Genomic DNA, 20,813 nt, shown 5'->3' with positions numbered 1-20,813 from the left:
TGCCAACTTATGGCAAACAAAGCTGTACAAAAGGGGGTGGTGATGGACGGAGCATCAGAACCAATCAAACACTCACACCCAGTCAACAGATCTGGGTTTGATCCATCACCGTTCTTTAGCCCACTCTGCCACCCCAGTTCAGACATGGCCATATGCAAATCAGTCTGACCCTGTGCCTCATGGGAACAGTCCAGCCCGAACTGCCAAGCCATGCCTTCCCTGGATCGGAAACAAACTTCCTAGGACCGGTTTCTGGCATTTCAGCCGTCTTCAGCCAGGCTTGCTTGAATCCAATGGCAAAGTGAGCAAGGGACTCACGTCTGAGCATACCCTGCCAACTTGTGGCAAACAAAGCTGTACAAAAGGGGGTGGTGATGGACGGAGCATCAGAACCAATCAAACACTCCCACCCAGTCAACAGATCTGGGTTTGATCCATCACCGTTCTTTAGCCCACTCTGCCACCCCAGTTCAGACATGGCCATATGCAAATCAGTCTGACCCTGTGCCTCATGGGAACAGTCCAGCCCGAACTGCCAAGCCATGCCTTCCCTGGATCGGAAACAAACTTCCTAGGACCGGTTTCTGGCATTTCAGCCGTCTTCAGCCAGGCTTGCTTGAATCCAATGGCAAAGTGAGCAAGGGACTCACGTCTGAGCATACCCTGCCAACTTGTGGCAAACAAAGCTGTACAAAAGGGGGTGGTGATGGACGGAGCATCAGAACCAATCAAACACTCGCACCCAGTCAACAGATCTGGGTTTGATCCATCACCGTTCTTTAGCCCACTCTGCCACCCCAGTTCAGACATGGCCATATGCAAATCAGTCTGACCCTGTGCCTCATGGGAACAGTCCAGCCCGAACTGCCAAGCCATGCCTTCCCTGGATCGGAAACAAACTTCCTAGGACCGGTTTCTGGCATTTCAGCCGTCTTCAGCCAGGCTTGCTTGAATCCAATGGCAAAGTGAGCAAGGGACTCACGTCTGAGCATACCCTGCCAACTTATGGCAAACAAAGCTGTACAAAAGGGGGTGGTGATGGACGGAGCATCAGAACCAATCAAACACTCACACCCAGTCAACAGATCTGGGTTTGATCCATCACCGTTCTTTAGCCCACTCTGCCACCCCAGTTCAGACATGGCCATATGCAAATCAGTCTGACCCTGTGCCTCATGGGAACAGTCCAGCCCGAACTGCCAAGCCATGCCTTCCCTGGATCGGAAACAAACTTCCTAGGACCGGTTTCTGGCATTTCAGCCGTCTTCAGCCAGGCTTGCTTGAATCCAATGGCAAAGTGAGCAAGGGACTCACGTCTGAGCATACCCTGCCAACTTATGGCAAACAAAGCTGTACAGATTAGAGTGGGGCAGATAGTTTTGGTTGAGTGGGATAGATTGGACTGGGCAGATTGGAGTGAGGAGATTGTTTTGGATTGCAGTGGGGTAGATTGGAGTGGGGTGGATTGTTTTTGATTGGAGGGGCAGATTGGAGTGGAGCAGATTGTTTGGATTTGAGTGGGATAGAGTGGATTGGGGAAGATTGTTTTGGAGTGGTGCGGATTGGAGTGGGGCACACTGGAGTGGGGCAGATTGTTTTGGATTGAAGTTAGGTAGATTGTTTTGGGTTGAGCGGGGTAGATTGGAGTGGAGAAGATTGAACTGGGGCAGATAGTTTTGGGTTGAGTGGGGCAGATTGTTGCAGATTGGAGTGGAGCAGATTAGACTGGGGCAGACAGTTTTGGGTTGAGTGGGGCAGATTGGAGTCAGGCAGATTGAACTGGGGCAGATAGTTTTGGTTGAGTGGGGTAGATCGGACTGCGGCAGATTGGAGTGGACATATTGTTTTGGACTGGAGGGGGAAGATTGGAGTGGAGCAGATTGTTTTGGATTTGGAGTGGGGCAGATTGTTTTGGATTTGGAGTGGGGCAGATTGTTTTGTATTTGTGGGGAAGATTGGAGTGGTGCATCCTGATTTGGATTGGAGTCGGGCAGATTGGAGTGGGCAGGTTGGACTGGGGCAGATTGTTTTGGATTGGAGTGGGGAGGGTTGGGTGTGAGGGATTGAATTGGATTGGGGTGGGTTGGGAGGATTGGCTGTGGTGGTTTGAAGTGGATTGAATTGGGGTGGGTGGTTTGGATTGGAGAGGGGTGGATTGGATTGAGTGGATCATATTGGTGTGAGGAGAGGTGGGGAGATTGGCATGGATTGGAGTGGGTGTATTGTATGATGTGTTAACGCATAATTTCAGAAATTATACCTAAGAAAGTAACAATATTGCTTTGTAATAACATAATCCTCATCTTTTGAGAACAGCTCCCAGGAGCAAAAACAAAAGAAAACATGATAAAAGACACTTGGCAAAATAAAAGAAAGTTAACTATAGAAAATATATCTTTGCAATTTTGTTCGTCCTGCTGGGCTAGTTTTTGCAGTCACACCTTTTGTTTGCAGAGCATTCAAAGTTTAAAAAAAAAAAAATAGTACCTCAATCATGTTGGGTGCAGTGGATGAGTGCTTGGTCCCTACTCCACAGAGAGGAACAGAAAAGATGCTAGCCCTGCATTGACAAATTACGAGGCTGTATAGAAGAGTACCAGGCAGGCTAAGCAACGGGCGGGCTCCAAGCCCCTTTTTTTGTTGACAACAGTGTCTCCCAAGTGAGACGCATGCGCTTGCGTCTGCTCCCGCAGGCTTCACCCTAACAACTGTTTCTCACTCAAACTAATCGAAATTTTGCAAATTAACGCTACTGAGGTGGCATCACGCAGTGTCAAACATTTTGGACTAGATAGCTGATCATCTTTCCTCTCCGACTGCTGTCCTCATGTACTAAAAGGTGAAAGTGTTGTCCAGATAGTTTCAGTGCCCCAGCTGATGGTCTGTAGACGATATCTGTCTGCAGCAGAAAAACAATCCTTTCATGCTTAAATGTAAAATTAAATAGGCTGAAAATAAGGATTCCTTCTTTTATTGATATTTCCTGCACATTCATGCAACACCTCAGTTGGACTGGCCTATTGGGCATTCTGTCTTTTTTATTTGGTCCAGGAGGCAGTGACTAGATTAAAAACAAACATTGGCGATAACCTGAGGAAATTCCTCTGGGGGGTGGGAGCCCCCCAGGGTGGCGCTAAGGAAGCTGCAATGTAACCAATATAGCGGTGGCATTTCCCTGCAGGACATACGGGCCTATAATTGGGCCGCCCACTTCATAGTACTCAACGAATGGGCCTTTGGAGAGAGGGATCAGCCGGCGTATGTGCTTGAGCATACTCAGTTCCTCTATAGGTCATACTCTCACTATCTTTATGGAGGCAAGGGTGTTACAAAATTGTTACCGGCCACGCAAATAGCGATTATGGCATGGAAAAAGGCGGAGAGGCCCATGAAATGGGAAGATCGGGTGACCAGGGAAACCCCGCTTTGGGTGGGAATGCGACTTAAAGAATTTGCCAAGCTGAAAGGCTTTCAGAAGTGGGATCTGGCTGGTATTTCCCAGCTTAAGGACATAATATATCGTAAAGAGTTGGTGACGTTCCCGCACCTCCTTCTAGAATATGACATGAATAAGACGCAACATTTTAAATATCTGCAACTGAGGCACGCCTGGGGGGCGCAGCAGATTGATATGGTGGGCCTCCTGGAGTATGCCCCGTTAGAAGGGCGACTTTTGATGGGAGACATCGGAGAGAAAGCAGTGTCGTGGACCTATCGGACAATCATGAACAATACACCTGACCCAATGCGGAAACTGAGACTACAATGGGAGGCGGATCTGGGAGACATCTAGATTGGGAAATGGCCCTGATGCACCCAAAGGAGGTGGCCCTTAGATCGCGGCTGCGATTGATTCAGTTTCAATATTTGCACAGAATGTATTATGATAGAGCCCGACTACATAAGATGGGTTGAGCGGAGTCCCCAACTGCCTGAAATGTAAGAACATGGAAGGGACCTTTTTTCACACCATTTGGGGATGCACACATGCACAGCTATACTGGGGCATACTTCTGAAGGAATTGGAACTTATATTGCATGAATCCATACCCCCAGACCCTGTGTTTATTCTGTTTATTCTGCTGGGCATACCCAGATTGATCTCCCCAAAGTCAAGCTGATACTGCTCCAGCTGGGTCTGGTAGTAGCCAAGAGAGACATGGCGAGTGCCTGGGGGGCGGATACTAACCCGACACTGGAGGAATGGAGAAGAGGGATGGACATGTACATGTTGGGGGAAAAGACAACATACAAAGCAAGAGGGTGCCCCAAAAACTTTGGAAAATTTGGAAGCCATGGCTGACTTACTATGGCCTGACGCTCACGGATTCGCAGTAGACCCGGTGGGGGGGCGGATACCGAGGAGGAAGGGAGAGATTAAGAGAGATCCCATTGACAGATGTTACCCGTTGTTGCTGATTATTTCTGTACCAATATTTTTTGACCTCGCTGTACTTGTAATGCACAAAGAAACAGGATGTCTTGTGTATCTGATGTGGTTTTGCAATGTGAATAAGAAAATGCAAATAAATTCCTCCCCCAAAAAAAGGCAAGTGTAATTTGTCTCTCCTTTGAGACTGTTCCGAGTTACATCAGTAAATTAATACATTTTAAAAGTAGTGCAAAAGGGGGTGGTGGACGCAACACAGATGGCACGTGTGGGGAGAAGCAACACAGAGGGTGGGGGCAGCATGGAGGGCCGGGGGCACAAGGAATACGGAGAAAAGGGGAGAGGTGAACACTACAGGCAAGCGAGAGAGCGCTACATGGAGTGTGAAAAGAGAAGAGAAGCACACAGGCCAGAGAGAGAGCAACATTAAGTCTGGGAGGAGAGGCACATGGATGAAAAAGCAAAACGGGGAGAAGCACACAAGGGCAAGCACAACATGGAGGAAGGCGTGGGAGAAGCACATAGGCAAGAGTGAGCAACACAGAGCCGACAGAGGGGGAAGATAAGTACATAAGATTAACAGTTGAAAAATGCATGCTCTCTCGTGGATGGCTTAACAAAACAGAAACAAGCATTGGCTAAAACCATATGTCTGGTGTTGGCTGCCAGCCTTTTGGCTTTGGCAATTCTTCCTTTGTTCTGTCATGGTTTTTGCAAAACATTACTGTTGGAGAAGCTGCCCCAGGCAAAAATGTTTTTGCCTAAAGAACACATTGCCATAGTGGCCCCTGGGACTGAAGGGAACCACTTTGTGTGTGGATATGCTCCTTCACCACCCCCTTTTGTAACGCTTTGTTCGCCATAAGTTGGCAGGGTATGCTCAGACGTGAGTCCCTTGCTCACTTTGCCACTGGATTCAAGCAAGCCTGGCTGAAGACGGCTGAAATGCCAGAAACCGGTCCTAGGAAGCTTGTTTCCGGTCCAGGGAAGGCATGGCTTGGCAATTCGGGCTGGACTGTTCCCATGAGGCCCAGGGTCAGACTGATTTGCATATGGCCATGTCTGAACTGGGGTGGCAGAGTGGGCTAAAGAACGGTGATGGATCAAACCCAGATCTGTTGACTGGGTGTGAGTGTTTGATTGGTTCTGATGCTCCGTCCATCACCACCCCCTTTTGTAACGCCTTGTGACAGGTCAGCATGCCGCAACTCACATTTAAGTCAGCAACTGGCTGAACTGGGCTGACCCATTGCCCTATAATGCATGCTGGAGAGGGTGGAAGAAACATTTAAATGAGAGAACTGCAGATTAAAGTTTGAAGCCTGGCTGAAATCCCTGCAGGAAACTAAGTTATATACATAATTCTAGTAAAATCCAAAGGGCTTCGCTAACACCATCCCTAAGAAAGGCAATTTGTCTGGAGCTAGCTGTTAGCCTCTTGCCTTTGCTAAGGCTTTTTTATGATATTTTTGTAAATCTTTTTTTACAAATAGACAGGGTTGCAAAGATAGATAAACTGAGAGGTTTACACAGATAGATAGATATACATAGACACAAAGATAGATGCTTAGATAGAGATGGTTGCATAGACAGTTTGAGACAGTTACATCAATCGAGAAAGATGCATGGATGGACGGATTTGCAAACAGAGATAGATTTGCAAAGATTGATAGAAAGTGATAGTCAGGTGAATAGATATAAAGGTTAATAGACAGACAGATAGCGAGGTAGATAGACCTACAGACAGCCAGGTAGGTATATAGATAGACTGGTAGACAGATCAGCAGATGGACAGCTAGATAAGAAAACTAGACTAAATGGCTCAACTTCAATTAGTAATCTAATAGTAAAATGTCTACAAGCAGGACATACAGACTAAACTGGTTTACATGTATAATTGTAGTCCTCAATTAAAATACTTACTAGGATGAAATACAGAAAGGCGCTTGTAAATGCACTTCTTTGTGTGCGTACTACAAAGGGGATAACTTTATAAAGAACAGTTTCAAATGGACATGGTATATTTTGAAACAACAGCAATAAGGTAATCAAAGGCCACTCCAAAAGGAATTTACAACAGCGTTAGCAGGAGACCAGAACTCATAAAGCTGCAATATGCCCTGATTTACCATCAGGCTCTAAACACAAAGACAACATTAAAGTAATAAAGTAAAAACAGAAACACTGCACTGAAGGGAACTACCTTATGTACAGATGTGCTCCCTGTGAAAGGGCTGAATGCAGTCACTCAAAGCAAAGTTAAGGCTTATGTAGGCTGACGCACTGCCCTAAGCTAAAGTGTGCAGAAGAAAAATGTGAAAGCCCCTTTAAGTAAGTCTATCATTCATATAATTGTATCCATATAATTTTAGTAAAATCAAAAGGGCTTGAATAACACCAAACCTAAAACGTTGACTATTCATCTTTAAAGTGGTTTTGCTGTATTTGTTTATTAAACTGTACTCATAAGGTGTGTAGATAGTGTTAACGTGTAAAAAATGACAAAATCATGAACTGATACCATCACAAGGTATGCCACATTATGCGGCATAATTTGCATTTTCTTGATGCATAATTTAGTGTATCCAGACCGACCGGCTACACAGACTTTTAGAATGGGCAATTAACAGTGTCCTATAGATTATATCTTTGTTCAGGCCTGGAACTATGCAATGGTAAAAAAGTTCCGGGTAATTAAGTGTAGGGACAGTGATCACAATGCTTTGTATTGTGAATATTTAGTGGGGTCAATAAGTACTTGTGAAAGGGCGATCCCCCAAAATGTGGAATACCCAAAGCGCTTGACTACAAAATTGACGGAAGAATATGTAGAGAAATTGGTAAGCTTTCAACAAAATTTAACGAAGGACAGTGCCGAAGGTCATCAGGTAGCATGGTATGTGGATAAAATTGCGCAGGCAGTGCAATGTCTTAGAGTATATCTAAAAAAAGAAAAGAAATCGGTAAAAGTAAAAATACAAGAGAGTAAAGGAAGGCCGAGGTGGTTTCACCCTGAATGTCTGAATAAAAAAAGGGCTATTCGTAAAATAGAGCGAGGTCAGAGGAAATGTTTTGATCATGGGAACATAGAGACCCTGCTCAACTTGAAGAAAGAATATAAATCCCTAGTAAGGAAGCAGAAAAGGATTTTTAAAGAAAAATGTTGGGCAAATCTACTTGAGACAATAGAAAATAGAAATATAAAAGGATTCTGGAGGTTGATACAGGTTGCCGCGGGAAGGTCTCCGGGTAATATGAGCTGTGTTGTGGAAGAGGGGGCCTGGGTAAATTATTTAGGAAATCTATATAAAGCCAGTAGGATTTTGGGAAAAGTCAAGGAAAAACCAAGTTGGACTGCCTGTGTAGAAGGTTTAAAACCAGCTTTTAATGAAGAGAAAGTAAAAGAAACAATAAAGAAGTTGAATTTATCTCGCGCAGCAGGCCCTGATAATTTTCCTGCCATCTTAATTAAAACTCATTTAGATTGGTGGGCAGGCTTTCTATCCCATATGTTCATTGCCATTCTGGATTCAGGTTGTATCCCGAAATCCTGGAGAGGGGCCATCATTAGACCCCTACATAAAAAGGGGGAAAGGAAGGACCCAAAGAACTATAGATTAATTAATTTATTGGATATTGGAGAAAAGGTTTTTTCAAAAATAATCCTTGGTAGATTGAAGGAGTGGGTGGAGCAGCGATCGATAGTCCCAATAGAGCAGGGAGGCTTTAAGGAAGGACATTCTACTACCGATCACTGCTGTGGGCTGTAGCGCGGAAGTCCATGGAGCTGCAGGGCAAGTTGTATTGTTGCTTGGTGGACTTTCGCGCAGCTTTTGATCTGGTGGATAGGGAGTGCTTGTGGGAAACCATGAGAAATTATGAGGTCCCTGCGGATCTATTGTTGGTAATCCAGGAGCTACATAGCCAAAACTGGGCACAGGTAATTAAAGACACTTCTGATGGCCTGACTCCTGAGATAGCAATAAACAATGGATTAACCCCTTCGGTGCTCATGACGGAACGGTTCCGTCATGAGCCACGGTTGAGCTGTGCTCATGACGGAACCGTTCCGTCATGACCACGCCCGCGCAGGAAAAGATCAGCACAGCAGGGGAATCCGCCCAGCATGGAAGGGGTTAAGGCAAGGTTGTGTCTTGGCGCCGCTTCTTTTTGCAATATTCTTAGCAGAATTGCCTCTTACCTTGGGCTCTACCAGAGGTGCAAGCCCAAAAGTAAATGGAAAGCATTTGTCCTGTTTGTTGTATGCCAATGATCTAGTAATACTGGATCAAACTGAGATAGGACTTCAAAGAAAACTGAATATATTCAGCGAATACTGTACGGCAAAACGACTTACTGTAAACATGGACAAAACAAAAATGTTGTGCTTTGGGAAGAGGAATACGAAGTTTAATTGGTATTTGGGCCAAACTAAACTAGAGATTGTAAATGAATACAAATACCTTGGAATATGGTTTACGAATTCCTTGAAGTGGGGCATACAGCTGGAGGCACAGAAAATAAAAGCTCATCAAGCGGTATGTGGGCTGAAAAGATTCAATCATAGTTATGGTGATATGTCCCATAAGCCACTTTTGACGGCCTATAAAGCCATGATCCCTCCGCAATTCCAATATGGCTCAGAAGTAATTTGTATTGATGGTAAAAGCTCCTGGGATAAAGAAGAAGGGAAATGTCTGAAATCATTATTGTCACTTCCCAGCTCGGCAATGATTCAGGCAATCAGAATGGACTTAGGCCTAACTGCATGGAACATTCAGGTGCAATTAAGTTTTCTTAGATTTTGGAATCGTTTGAGTCTTGGGGAGGTCATAAAGGTGTCCCAATGGTGTATGAAAGAAATCCAGTCCAGTGAGTTAAAGTGGGCTAAGGCCACAAGAAGGAAACTCTTGACCATGTGTGATCACGTGAATGTGAAAATTGACTCCCTGACCCTACAAATAAATGTAATAAAGAGTGTACTTAAAATGCAGGGTAAAGAATTTTCTAGAGTAACAGATCGCGAGTATTTGATTAGGAAAGATTCTGTAAAATTAATGCGTTCTAGCTGGGAGAAAGATATCAGCTTTCCCTATCTCGATTTACTACCGAACCGTTGGTTAAGAATGGAAGTACTTAGGATAAGAATTGGCATTAACCCAGCCATAATAAATTGCGCAATAAAATCAGTTTTAATGCAACCTGATGGCAAGTGTACGTGCAAGATAGGATTGAAATGCAACATTTTACACATTTTATTAGATTGTCGAAGATTTTTAAATTTACGTAAATTATTCCTCTGTCTGATATTCTTAAAATATGGTGTAAGGACGCGCTTACAAGCATGGGAGCTTCTTGCTGATATGGAAAATTTAGATATAGCAATAGCCATTGGGAAATATATGCAAGGTATATATAAGCTCCCCGCCCCATTAGAGGCGTAAGAGTAGGTAGTGCCTTCCAATTGTAAATGAAATTATCTGTTATAAAACTGTTTTAAAATTGTTAAGAATGATTTTTTAAAGGATTTTATGACTCTTAATGTTTAAGAACATAATTTAGCAATGTGGACATTTTTAAATGGTATTGTAAATGCTGTGGTTTAAAGACCAATTGGTCTAAATAAACATTATTTTTGAACTATTTTTTAACTGTATCCTGCTGCATAATTTGGTCCTCCCTTGCCGTATAATTCCAGTGGCCCTGCTTATACCTCTCTTGTGCTGCACTCCTCTGCAGGGCTGTTTTGTTTCCATAAGGCCCGTAGCGTGGACAATGAAGAAATATGAACCTGAAGACCAGTTTAAAAACATATTTAATATATGCGGCATAAAAGAGGCACGTCTATAATTATATGGAAGAATGGATCTGTATAGGTATTTTCTCATGAATGCAGCATGGCCTGTTTTATACAAACTATTTCACTCTGGGTGTTGGAGAGGGCGGTGTGATTGAAATGGTGTTTTAAGCCTCTTTTTTTTGGTACCTATCATTTTGAATTGGGATCTGCTAAGTTAGGGTAGTTGTCTTTCTTTAGCAAGGTTTGTATTTTCCAGAATATTTGAATTCTTTCTGTACAAATGTGTTTTAAAATGTCAAAATGGTGAGATGATGATGCCAAAGAATGTGCTGCATAATTTGCATTTTCTTTTAAACCCTGCAGCATAAACTTGGCATTTACTGCTGGATAATTCCAGAGGGTGTTGATATTTGTAGAAGCAGGGCTCCCATGTGTGTTTGTAAAGCACACATTGGCCCCAAGCGCTCTCTCAGCGCTTGTGTTTTTTGTAGCGTAAATATCAGTTGTTGGTTCTGACTAATATATCCACCTTAGAAGAATAGAAAGCTATTTTTGTCATGCCAGAATTCGAATTAAAGTACTGAGCCATCCTTCCATTTAAACTGATGTATCTTTTTCTACAACTCGGTAGCACTCGTGTATTCGACCTCGGGAGGATGAAAGACTAGCTGGGCCCTCTGGGATTCAAAATGGTGACCCAGGGGCACTTCTATAGTGGAATGCATTAGCTCACTGAGCCATCGGACCCTCTCAGCAGCCATTTGGCGCTCAGAAGGGAAATCTGTGCGCGCGGCGGCTGTGGGATTGGATTACGGACTGATCACAGCCTCCGCGCGCAGGGCTCCAGGGCGATGCTCTCCTCTCTCTCTCTCTCTCTCTCTCTCTCTCTCTCTCTCTCTCTCTCTCTCTCTCTCTCTCTCTCTCTCTCTCTCACACACACACACAGCTATTTACTTGAGATGTGGAAATCGCTGGACAGACGGAGCTGCTTCGAAAGCCCGCTGCACACCCAAGTGTCAGATCAACAAACCACGCGCGGAAAAGCGCTTGTTTTCGTCGCCAACTGCGACGTCACCTTCCTGATAGGGATTGCGCGAAGGGAGGCGGGCGATTACACGAATTAAGAGACACCGAGGGCTGCTAACCCGCTCCCCGTGGGTGGATTAACGCGCAGGCAGCCGCTGCCTTCAGGAGTCCAAGGGAAGCTGTGAGAGCCCGGAGGGGAGCCTACTGAAGAGATTTAAAGACCTAAGGTAGGGGAAAGTGCTGTGTTGCTGAAGGCAGAAGTGCTGGAAAGGAGTAACCTATATGTGGAGAAGGCATAAAGTATGGGAGATGCATGAATCTTGCAGCTGAAGGCAGAGGTGCGGCAAAGGCATACGCGCGTGCAGCCAGCAGTATATAAAAGTAATACTTCATGCGGTGAAGGCATAAGGTATGGGAAGGTATGCGTCTTGTGCGAAGGAGACACGACGTGAGAAAGTCATGCATTGTAGGGGGAAGGGTAAGAAGTACTGAAAAACCAAAAGTTTCGCGCAGTGAAAGCAGAGGTGTATAAAAGTACCGAGCGCTGTGAGGTGAAGAGAGATGGTGTGGGTCGGCCCTGCAGTTTGTGAGGTGAAGCCGGAAACTCCTACATCATGTTAGGAAGCAGCAGAGGGTGGAGGACAGCACGAGTGCTGTAGGTGACAGTCGAGATATGGTTTGTGAGACGGAACAGAAGAAAAGAGCAAGTCTCCGGTATTATGATGTCTGCGTTGACCTCTCAGGGGTTTGGCGAATAGAACACGTTTCAATGACAATATCATACCTATTGCTTTTATTTTAAGGAGTCAAAGTTACCCCTTGTTCTGGAAGTGTCATGAAAGTTGCTTCAGAGGCAAACAAATGTGGACACAGAAATAGTTGAGTGTGCAGCTGGGCTGGGCGTGATGCCTTATTTATGAGGCTGTCACCAGGGCAGCTCCAGGACATTCATCTGCATTACAGATTCCGGTCAGTGCGCTGCTTCTGCGCGCCTCTGACGTCACGCCGCTGTCTCTCGCGAAGAATCTAGTGCGGGATCTGAACAGGGTGCATTATGGAAAGGCACGGAGTTCATTTTACCCTCTACTGACTGAGCGCCTTTCACCGCCAGCACGTACCGCAGTCATTGCCCTGGGCAGTCTCCGAGGGCTCTGGTGATATCCAGGTGCCCAACAAATGTGTTTTTCAGCATGAATTCTTTCACAAATATGCAAGTTGGCATGTGCTGAGAGTGGCATGGTGGTGAACCTAGAAGTGTGCTCGCCTCCCCTTCAGAGTGTTCTGCACCAAGGGGGTGCCCCTGCCAACCTCCTGTAGAGCAGCTGGGTCACACCTCTTCTATCGCAGATGCCAAACCCCACATCTAAGGGGTGCAGTTCGTTCGGTGATGAGCTGCCTTCCGGAGGCTTTATATTGGTTATTGTGCTGCTCTGTAAGATACTTCTGTTCAGGACCACAATGATTAGATTTCAATAGCACGATTATGTGTGTGTGTGTGTGTGTGTGTATATATATACTCACGCTCACACACACTACAGTAACTATATATTATTTGCTTGCAGTTCACTGGTACTGTAAATAATAATCCTTAACATTACCTTAATTTATAGTCTCAGTTTATCGACCTACTAAGGATGATTGGCTAAGTTGCACTGTCTGAATTCAAGCCACTGTGATACATAATAGCCTACTTGCAACCCTTTCTTGTCTCCTTTGGTGTATAGGTACTTAATTGCATAACTATATCTATTATTCTCTCTACTCCTCCTTGAAATGTTTAAAATAAGTGTTGTCTTCTAATCCCGTAGGGGAGAGAGAAGCTCGGATCCATTCAGCTTCCATATTAGTTATCAAGTAATCAGGGGAGAATGGATCACTTGTCTTGTTTTTACCAGGGTCTGGGGTTCTTACCATCCAAAAAACCCTAATTCACGTATTACTCGTGGTAGCAGTATATCTTGGTTGTCCGCTTTTGTTTCTTACGTGAAAAGCATCATCATTGGGTCTTATATGTGCTTTCCTCCACCAGGAGGGAGACCAACTGGTTATTTGCAGTAGTGATCAGGGATGGTGGTCAGGAGTACTGAGGGTGAGAGTGGAGTGAGCTTAAAATTACCTCCTTGCACCTGGTTTAAATTTATTTAGTCAGGGGTGGGGCAAGATTAAAAAGAATTGCGGTGCGTGAATAGAAGGGCTACTGATCTACAGCACCTTTGTCAGGAAATAGGTGGTCAAGCGGTCGACATGTTTAAGCCCTATGGTTGCCCAGTCTGGTCGGAGGGCTTTCTTCAGGACCGGATTGGCAGGTCACTATTGTGTGTCCTGCGAAGGTAAGTAATTACACGCACGCTTTCTTAAAGCGTCAAGAAGTGCGCTGAAGTGTTATGGGTCAGTTGTACTTATAACTCTTAATTAAGGGCTCAGTGGCTCCCACAGAGGGCGTGCAGAGCGAGCGTACTTCTACAGTGAGAATTCTTGCTTGCTGCTCATGTCATCTCCGTACGGAGCAAGACTTCTCACTGTAGAAGTATTCTCGCTCCGCACGCCCTCCTAGGGAGCCACCGAGCCCTTAATTAAGAGTTATTGGTACAAATGACCCAGAACACTTCAGCGCACTTCTTGACGCCTTAAGAAGAAAGGGTAAGTGCAATTACTTACCTTCGCAGGACACACAATAGTGACCTGACAATCCGGTCCTGAAGAAAGCCCTCCGACCAGACTGGGCAACCATAGGGCTGAAACATGTCAACCGCTCGACCACCTATTTCCTGACAAAGGTGCTATAAATCAGTAGCCCTTCTATTCACGCACCGCAATTCTTTTTAATCTTGCCCCACCCCTGACTAAATAAATTTAAACCAGAGGCAAGGAGGTAATTTTAAACTCACTCCACTCTCACCCTCAGTACTCCTGATCACCATTCTTGATCACTACTGCAAATAACCAGTTGGTCTCCCTCATGGTGGAGGAAAGCACATATAAGACCCAATGATGATGCTTTTCATGTAACAAACAAAAGCGGACAACCAAGATATACCGCTACCACGAATAATATGTGAATGAGGGTTTTTTAGACGGTAAGAACCCCAGACCCTGGTAAAAACAGGACAAGTGATCCATTCTCCCCTGATTACTTGTTAAAATCAGAGTTGACCAACTAGGATATAAACACATTCGTCAAACTTTAAGATCATATCCCACCAATGCCCTCTTTCAATTTGGCCATGACCATTGATTAATATTTACATGAATTGTATGAAATGACTAATTTAGCCTACTGGAATGGTAATGAGTTCAGAAACAAGTTTCTCTTGTCTTGTCTTTCTTAAACATTGAAGATTTTTTAAAACAATGGATAGGAATTTTCATCATTCTTAAATTTGTTTTTAAAATTTTGTTAAATAATATTGGATTGACTATTCTTGTGGGCGTGTCTTAAGGAAGCCTTTTGGAATTGTGAATATAGCGGAAACATGTTGACGCTTTGCTACTAACTAGGTTACCATAGTAATTTATACCCATAGAGCTTTGTGGCTTTGGGTGATATTTTTTGTACCAATCAGGCGGTTCTATGAAACGCATTATTGCCACCCTGTTTTTCTGTTTTACAATACTTGCCCATGTTTGCTGTCCTTAGTTTTGTAGTATGTTTTTTTGAAGTGTCACATTTGAATGCACTAAAAGAATCCAAGATTAATAGTAGATGTATACATGTAATTCACATTTTTTTAACATTAACTGTGATATCCAAATAAAACATGTATTTTTAATCAATTAATTTAATGTTATTTTGGAGTGCAGTAGTGTAGCAAGGGTCTCATGGTCCCTAATGCAAAACAGGAAAATAAACTATAACCCCAGCAGGATAGTAAAATGCAGCCATAACTGGTGTGCAGAGCGCACCTTGGGTCACTGTCACTGCACCTTCTGCTGAACTGATGAGCTGCCCCTGTCGGGGATGTACAGCACACAGCTCTCCCCATTTACTAATGCCCATCCATACATTCCCAATCCACTTCTCCTCTCCTCCTTTCTTTTTCATTCTTTTTCATTCTTTCTCTTTCCAACTCCTGCTTTTAACTGTTCAAGGGCATTCTAATTTTTATTTAAAAGACCAAGATACTCTAAATTTCTCTAGTGAGTTGTTAATAGCCTGTTAAAATAACGCCCTTCTATCTTCAGTCACTTGGCATCCCTTTTCCAGGTCTCTGAACATTAGATCATTGCTCAAGTGCCCTTGGTACAGCTGTCTCTAACTTGACAGGAGGCCTCAGAAGACTAAAACAAGCATCTTCAATGCAATAGGTCTTGCATTAGTGAGAGTTTAAGCTATTGGCATTGTAAATGACAATGCCTTTAATTTATGTGTTTTTAAAAGCAACACATCTATTAAAGGCATTGCCATTTCTAATGCCAATAGCTCAAACTCTCGCAAATGCTAGACCACTTTAATGGTGGCTGCTTCCTTTTCTTTAGACGCTGCTCGCCATATTCAGGTTACAGTGAGCAGCGTCTAAAGAAAGGGGCGCCGCCAACATTAAAGTGAAAGCGCAGTATGGGGCGCTTTCACCCAAAAAGAATGAAAGAAAGGTTCTGTAACACGGCTGCTAAAGTGAAAGTGGACTGCACCATAAATGAAATAAATAAATAAGCGCTGCAGCTAAAGTGAAAGCAGACCGGTCTGTAAATTAAATAAATATGAGCGGGTGTTAAAGTCAAAGCGGCCAGCGCCGTAAATTAAGTAAATAAATGTGTGGCCGCTATAGTTAAAGCAGACCTCGCTGTCAATTAAATAATTACATTACTAATAACAATATAAAAGCAGGCAACATGCTGCAACGTCATAAGTGGAATAGGGGAAGACCATTAAAGAAAATAGTGCTCACTGACTAAATAAAACAGACAATGTAACAACACAAGCAAAAAGCTCAGTCCTTATGGGAGGTTACAAATGAAGACAAGGTGAAATCAAGGAGGGACTACTAAGCCTAATCACGAATAAAAAGCAACGATTTCGAAAGGACAGTAACAGGAGCCAATTGAAAAGATGGGGGTGAAATGGGTGGAGCTTCTATTCCTTTCCTCAATAAAGCATTCCTCGCAGAGCAGCGCATGCGCTGCCCAGCTCGACCTAAGCAGTTGGGTAAATCCGGCACTTCCACAAACATAAACCCATTCACCAGCTCTGTCTTCATATACCACATGTATGCACGCTCTCTCTCGCCCCTCTGTTGTCATCTTTATCTTCCACTCTCAGAGTGCATGCTCTCGGCTTCAGAATGTCCACAGGGCAAATCTAGTGATTCTGAAGATCAAGGTCTATGGTAGGTGCTTCTGCACCAGTTTAGCAGGGCCATGTGTGTCTTCGGATAACCACTATGTAAGTGATTTGCTTTTAAATTAATTGAATAATCTGAAAATCCAGAATTTGACCCCGCCCATCTGAGCCTTTGAGGAACAACCTGGGCTTATCATATGTTTGTTGGCCTGGAGTCCACAGGGACTAGAGGTCCCAATATTCATAGATGCTGAAAACGTTGGATCGGGTCAGTCTCCAGTGACCAGTGTGCATTGCTTGCCAGAATTAAAAATTCACTAGGATTCTGTAGTGGTCCAATAGTTATACATTCCAAGGCATACTATGACCAAATTATGTATGATTTGCCAGTATATATCCTAATTTCCTTTGACACAAAATCCAGGACTGAGCTATTCTTCACAAATGTACATTTGTTTGGCTGAGAGGTCTGTGCACCCAAATCATTGAAGGTGATGGCTGAGAAGGGCATCCAGACCAAGTTGGTGTGCCAATTTCCTACCCTACTCTGTCTTCTGTATATGTATGTTCTTGCAGTGGCATCAAATAAAGTTTGCCCTTTGCCCCCTGACCTTGGTCTGGCCTCAGTGGTTATGAGTGCTATAAGAAGCAAGAGTCGTTAGATGTCAACATCTGTTCATGCAAGTGCACAGAAAAAATGTGTTCCAATGCTTACACAATAATAAACAACCAAAAATATTGTCATGCAAAGTAGTATGTTCGAAAAATAAGACTCCTACGTGAGAAGTGCTAATGAGCGTTCAGTGGAGAAAAAATTGAAGAAGCCACAAGTGGAGCTTTTCTATACTTGGATTAATCCCTAAGAACATTTTTTCCTCAACTTTCGAAGATTACTCTAGTTTTCGACTTGGATAATTTCCTAGCATTAACTAATATTAAAAATCTAAACTTTTGAGTCCTTGAAAATGTCATTCTTTAATTGAGCTAGTGGGCCCTACTTAAGGGACTACCACCTAGAAAATATTGAACAAACCTGGCACAAAATATTTAGTTTTCTAAATTTTTCATGACCGCGCAATCGAGGCTGAAGTGTTTGAGCAAAATTAGCCTTGATGTTCCAATCAATCAATGCACTAACATCCAACATGTGTCAAATAGCAGGGTTTGAAGTGGTAAACGTAAACTTAAAATGTTCAGCTTCATGTCCCACATTGATCCCTTTAAACAGATTTTACTAAGATTTAAATAGAATATTACAACTCATAGTTTTAAGAATTACACTGTAAAAGGGCTTCACTTTTAATTGCTAATCATATTTTGGTCCACCCTGAAGTCGCCTCCAGGGATAGCCTAGAGGGAGGACAGCAGAGATAAGACAAGGAGAGAGGGTATGTATCCATTCTATGTGATATTAATCCCATCGTGAAGGTTTCTGAAGAACACGTGGGCAAAGTGTTTGTTTTAAAAGTGAGGTTCACCCAACACTTTTGTAAGCATTATTTGTTTTAAAAGTAACACTAAGTCCTTGGATTTATAATACTCTCGAAAAAATCTTCACCACTTGACTTTGATGCAAAGTTTGGCAGTTAGATGCCCATTCTGGTTAAAAAAAAATAGCACACATTTCATGTCTTGAGAATTATAAGTAGCCATCTGTGAAACATCTGATTATACAGTTTGGTATAGAAAATCAAAACTGGGTTTCCGGACTATTCATCATCTCAGCACAAGCTTTCTGGCTGAAAACCCTCCCCCCCCCCCAACTTGTTTATAGAACGTAGAATGTAGAAAGAATAAACTGCTGTTCAAAACTAACAGCTGTTGTTAAATATGCACTTGGGTCTTTACACAACACCTTAACCCTTAACGGTTTTCCCCCTTGGAGAAATATTTACCATATCCAATTCGCAATGTGAAACTATGTTGTTCTCCTGTAGTAAAATGAGTACCTTAAACCCCCAAAATAGGGTAGGGTGGGGAAAATATCTAACCACCCAGGTACTGCACATTTTTTACCTTCCACCGCATTACAAGTGTTACAAGTAGAGGTGACGGTACTGTGGCTCGCCTCCGAGGAATATTCAGACATGCCCCTGGCTGTCCTAGGAAGCTGAAGAGGAGGCGTGGAAGTGACAAGCTGTCACATTGTAAGAGCTGGTTATTGCACGATTACCCATTCTGTGTCTTGTGGCAGTGGGTGCCATTAATGGCAATACTGGATTTATGGTTATGGCAGGACTACAATAAGAAAAGAACCAGCTACCATTGTGACTCTAACGCTTTTCGCAACATATTTCTCTGATGTACCAGTACCTCCCCTTTTAATAGGTAGTAAATACCAACCTCATATCTATGAAAGTTCCATGCATGCACTTAAAATTTTTAGATCCATTTTCCTTTTCCCTGAATGAGCAGTCCCTCGGTCTACCTCTTGCAAATACCAGTGCTGCAGTTTCATCAGCAGTGAATCTCCAGCAGTTTTCATAAGTGCGGATTTTGAGACCTGGACGTGATCTGGACTTAGCGGCTGGGACATGGACTTTAAGGCTCATAGCGGTTACATCCACTACTAGATTATACATTTACATTAATAAGTGGAGGTTCACAGGGCAGTGTCAAATCAAAATGAAGGAATTTTAGGAGAGTGGAGTTGTGCAGCCTTGTGCCTTTATGATGCCACTGCTTAGTAGGCTGTTGCTCCATTTTTGGGTCCATCCTATTGAAGAATCATTGGTTCATGCTGGAACTGCGTCTCAGTGTGCACGAGTTGGGTCTAATGGAGAGAAAACCTCTCTGTCTGCATGCCCATGCACATCTGTCAAGAGCTGCTACCTCAGGAAAGTTGATGGGTGTGTGATTGCATGTAGAGAAGGTGTTAGGTGGCCTAGGCATGATGGAATGACCTAAGCCGGTGCCACCTAAGAGGTGCACCTCAGGTTTCACTATAGATCTGCATTGGAATTTGGGTTTGAGAACTGATTAGTTATGGTAGTTTACTCTGAAATCCCAGGGATACTCAAGATACATTATGGCACATTCTACCCATTAAGGCCTGAGGAGTCCCTGGAGTTGTGGGTTTGCTGATCTTCCCATTGGAGATTCCTTGAGTAGTTTTCAGTGGAGAATCTCATGAGCCGTTGTTTTTTCTTTTAGTTTATTTGCTAAGCCTTTTGAGAAATAGGATCTTGTGTGTTAGCTTTACCTTCATTGTTTGTGTTGATGTTGCTAATAGTGAGGTGTGACATGTGCATGCCTTGGGTGTGTTGTCAGGGAGAAGGAGGACAACACATGGTATGACATTTTTCTGGCATCTTATGTGTGCCCCCATAACCTAAGAAGATTAAACTAAAAGTGTTTTCTGCAACAGACTGAGAAGCATTGTGTTGCACTATCACATTATTTGTCCCTTAGTGTGAAATAATGTATAATGCAGAAATAGAAAATGCTTGTAAGCCATAAAAATAATGCCCAACACTATTTGTTGTTTACACTATTGAATTCTGGTGTCCATACCCTGATGTTCTCGAATGGACAACTGCTAATACAGAACACAGGTGGTTACCCCCGCTCTAATAATAACAGCGATTCGCTCTTCATCTCCTGAGTAAACTCTCCGGTAACCAAACCCTGTAGAAGTCAATGTTACAATTACCTGCAATTGTGATGCTTACCTCAGATGGGTGACGGGTGACGGGCAGCAGGGCCGGTCCTAGAACTTTTTGGGGCCCGGGCGAGAGGGAAGATGTGAGGCCCCTCTAATTTGCATGTGACATCACAAGAAGTGACATCACAGAAAGTGACATCACAGGACTATTGATCTTATTTGTCATCACTGAAGAGACCTAATGTGGATATCAGTAACATGGACAGAAAGATATATATACAAGTGAAATAAGTCCATATATTTGAAGACTGTATTAAATGGATTACATTTGTCACATTGGATGGAAAAGCTAGGTGCAGGTCTCAAAAAGATGGATATTTTTTAGTCCATGTTTCCACATTCAATGATTGTTTCCAGATGAGTGCATGATGAAAAATCCAGTTCTGTCTCATAAAGGGGAGAGATCCTGTTGAGGTAATGAGGGGTGGAATCATTCAAAATATAAAAAGAGAAAAACACTCACACCATAGATATAATTGCAAATTTAAAAAAGGCTTCGTTATCTTTCCGTGCCATTATTGTGCCACCTTAGGATGACATAAATACTTAGTAAGTTGTTTTAACGTAAATCCTCTCACCAGTATCCCATACGCACATGCTAAGACTCGTAGGACAATATTTTTTGTGTGTGGGCTCTTTACTCACCAGAATTATG

The 20,813-nt window shown here is 43.3% G+C and overlaps 1 protein-coding gene across 5 annotated transcripts in view; it reads left to right on the top strand.

The window, feature by feature from the left end:
• PDZD2 (PDZ domain containing 2) overlaps positions 1-20,813 on the top strand; it is a 1,178,280-nt gene that overhangs the window by 440,841 nt on the left and 716,626 nt on the right. The window contains exon 1 of one of the 5 annotated variants that reach the window (XM_085630587.1): positions 11,131-11,443. The exons of the other annotated variants lie outside the window; for them this stretch is intronic. The gene's annotated coding sequence lies outside the window, so the exon portion shown is untranslated. Of the gene's footprint in view, positions 1-11,130; positions 11,444-20,813 lie in introns of those variants that run through there. 5 annotated transcript variants of the gene reach the window in all.

Source organism: Triturus cristatus, chromosome 2_1 (genome assembly GCF_964204655.1).
Source record: "Triturus cristatus chromosome 2_1, aTriCri1.1, whole genome shotgun sequence".
Taxonomy (NCBI): domain Eukaryota; kingdom Metazoa; phylum Chordata; class Amphibia; order Caudata; family Salamandridae; genus Triturus; species Triturus cristatus.
Note: the sequence above shows the minus strand (reverse complement) of the source record. Positions and strands in the feature narration are given on the sequence as shown.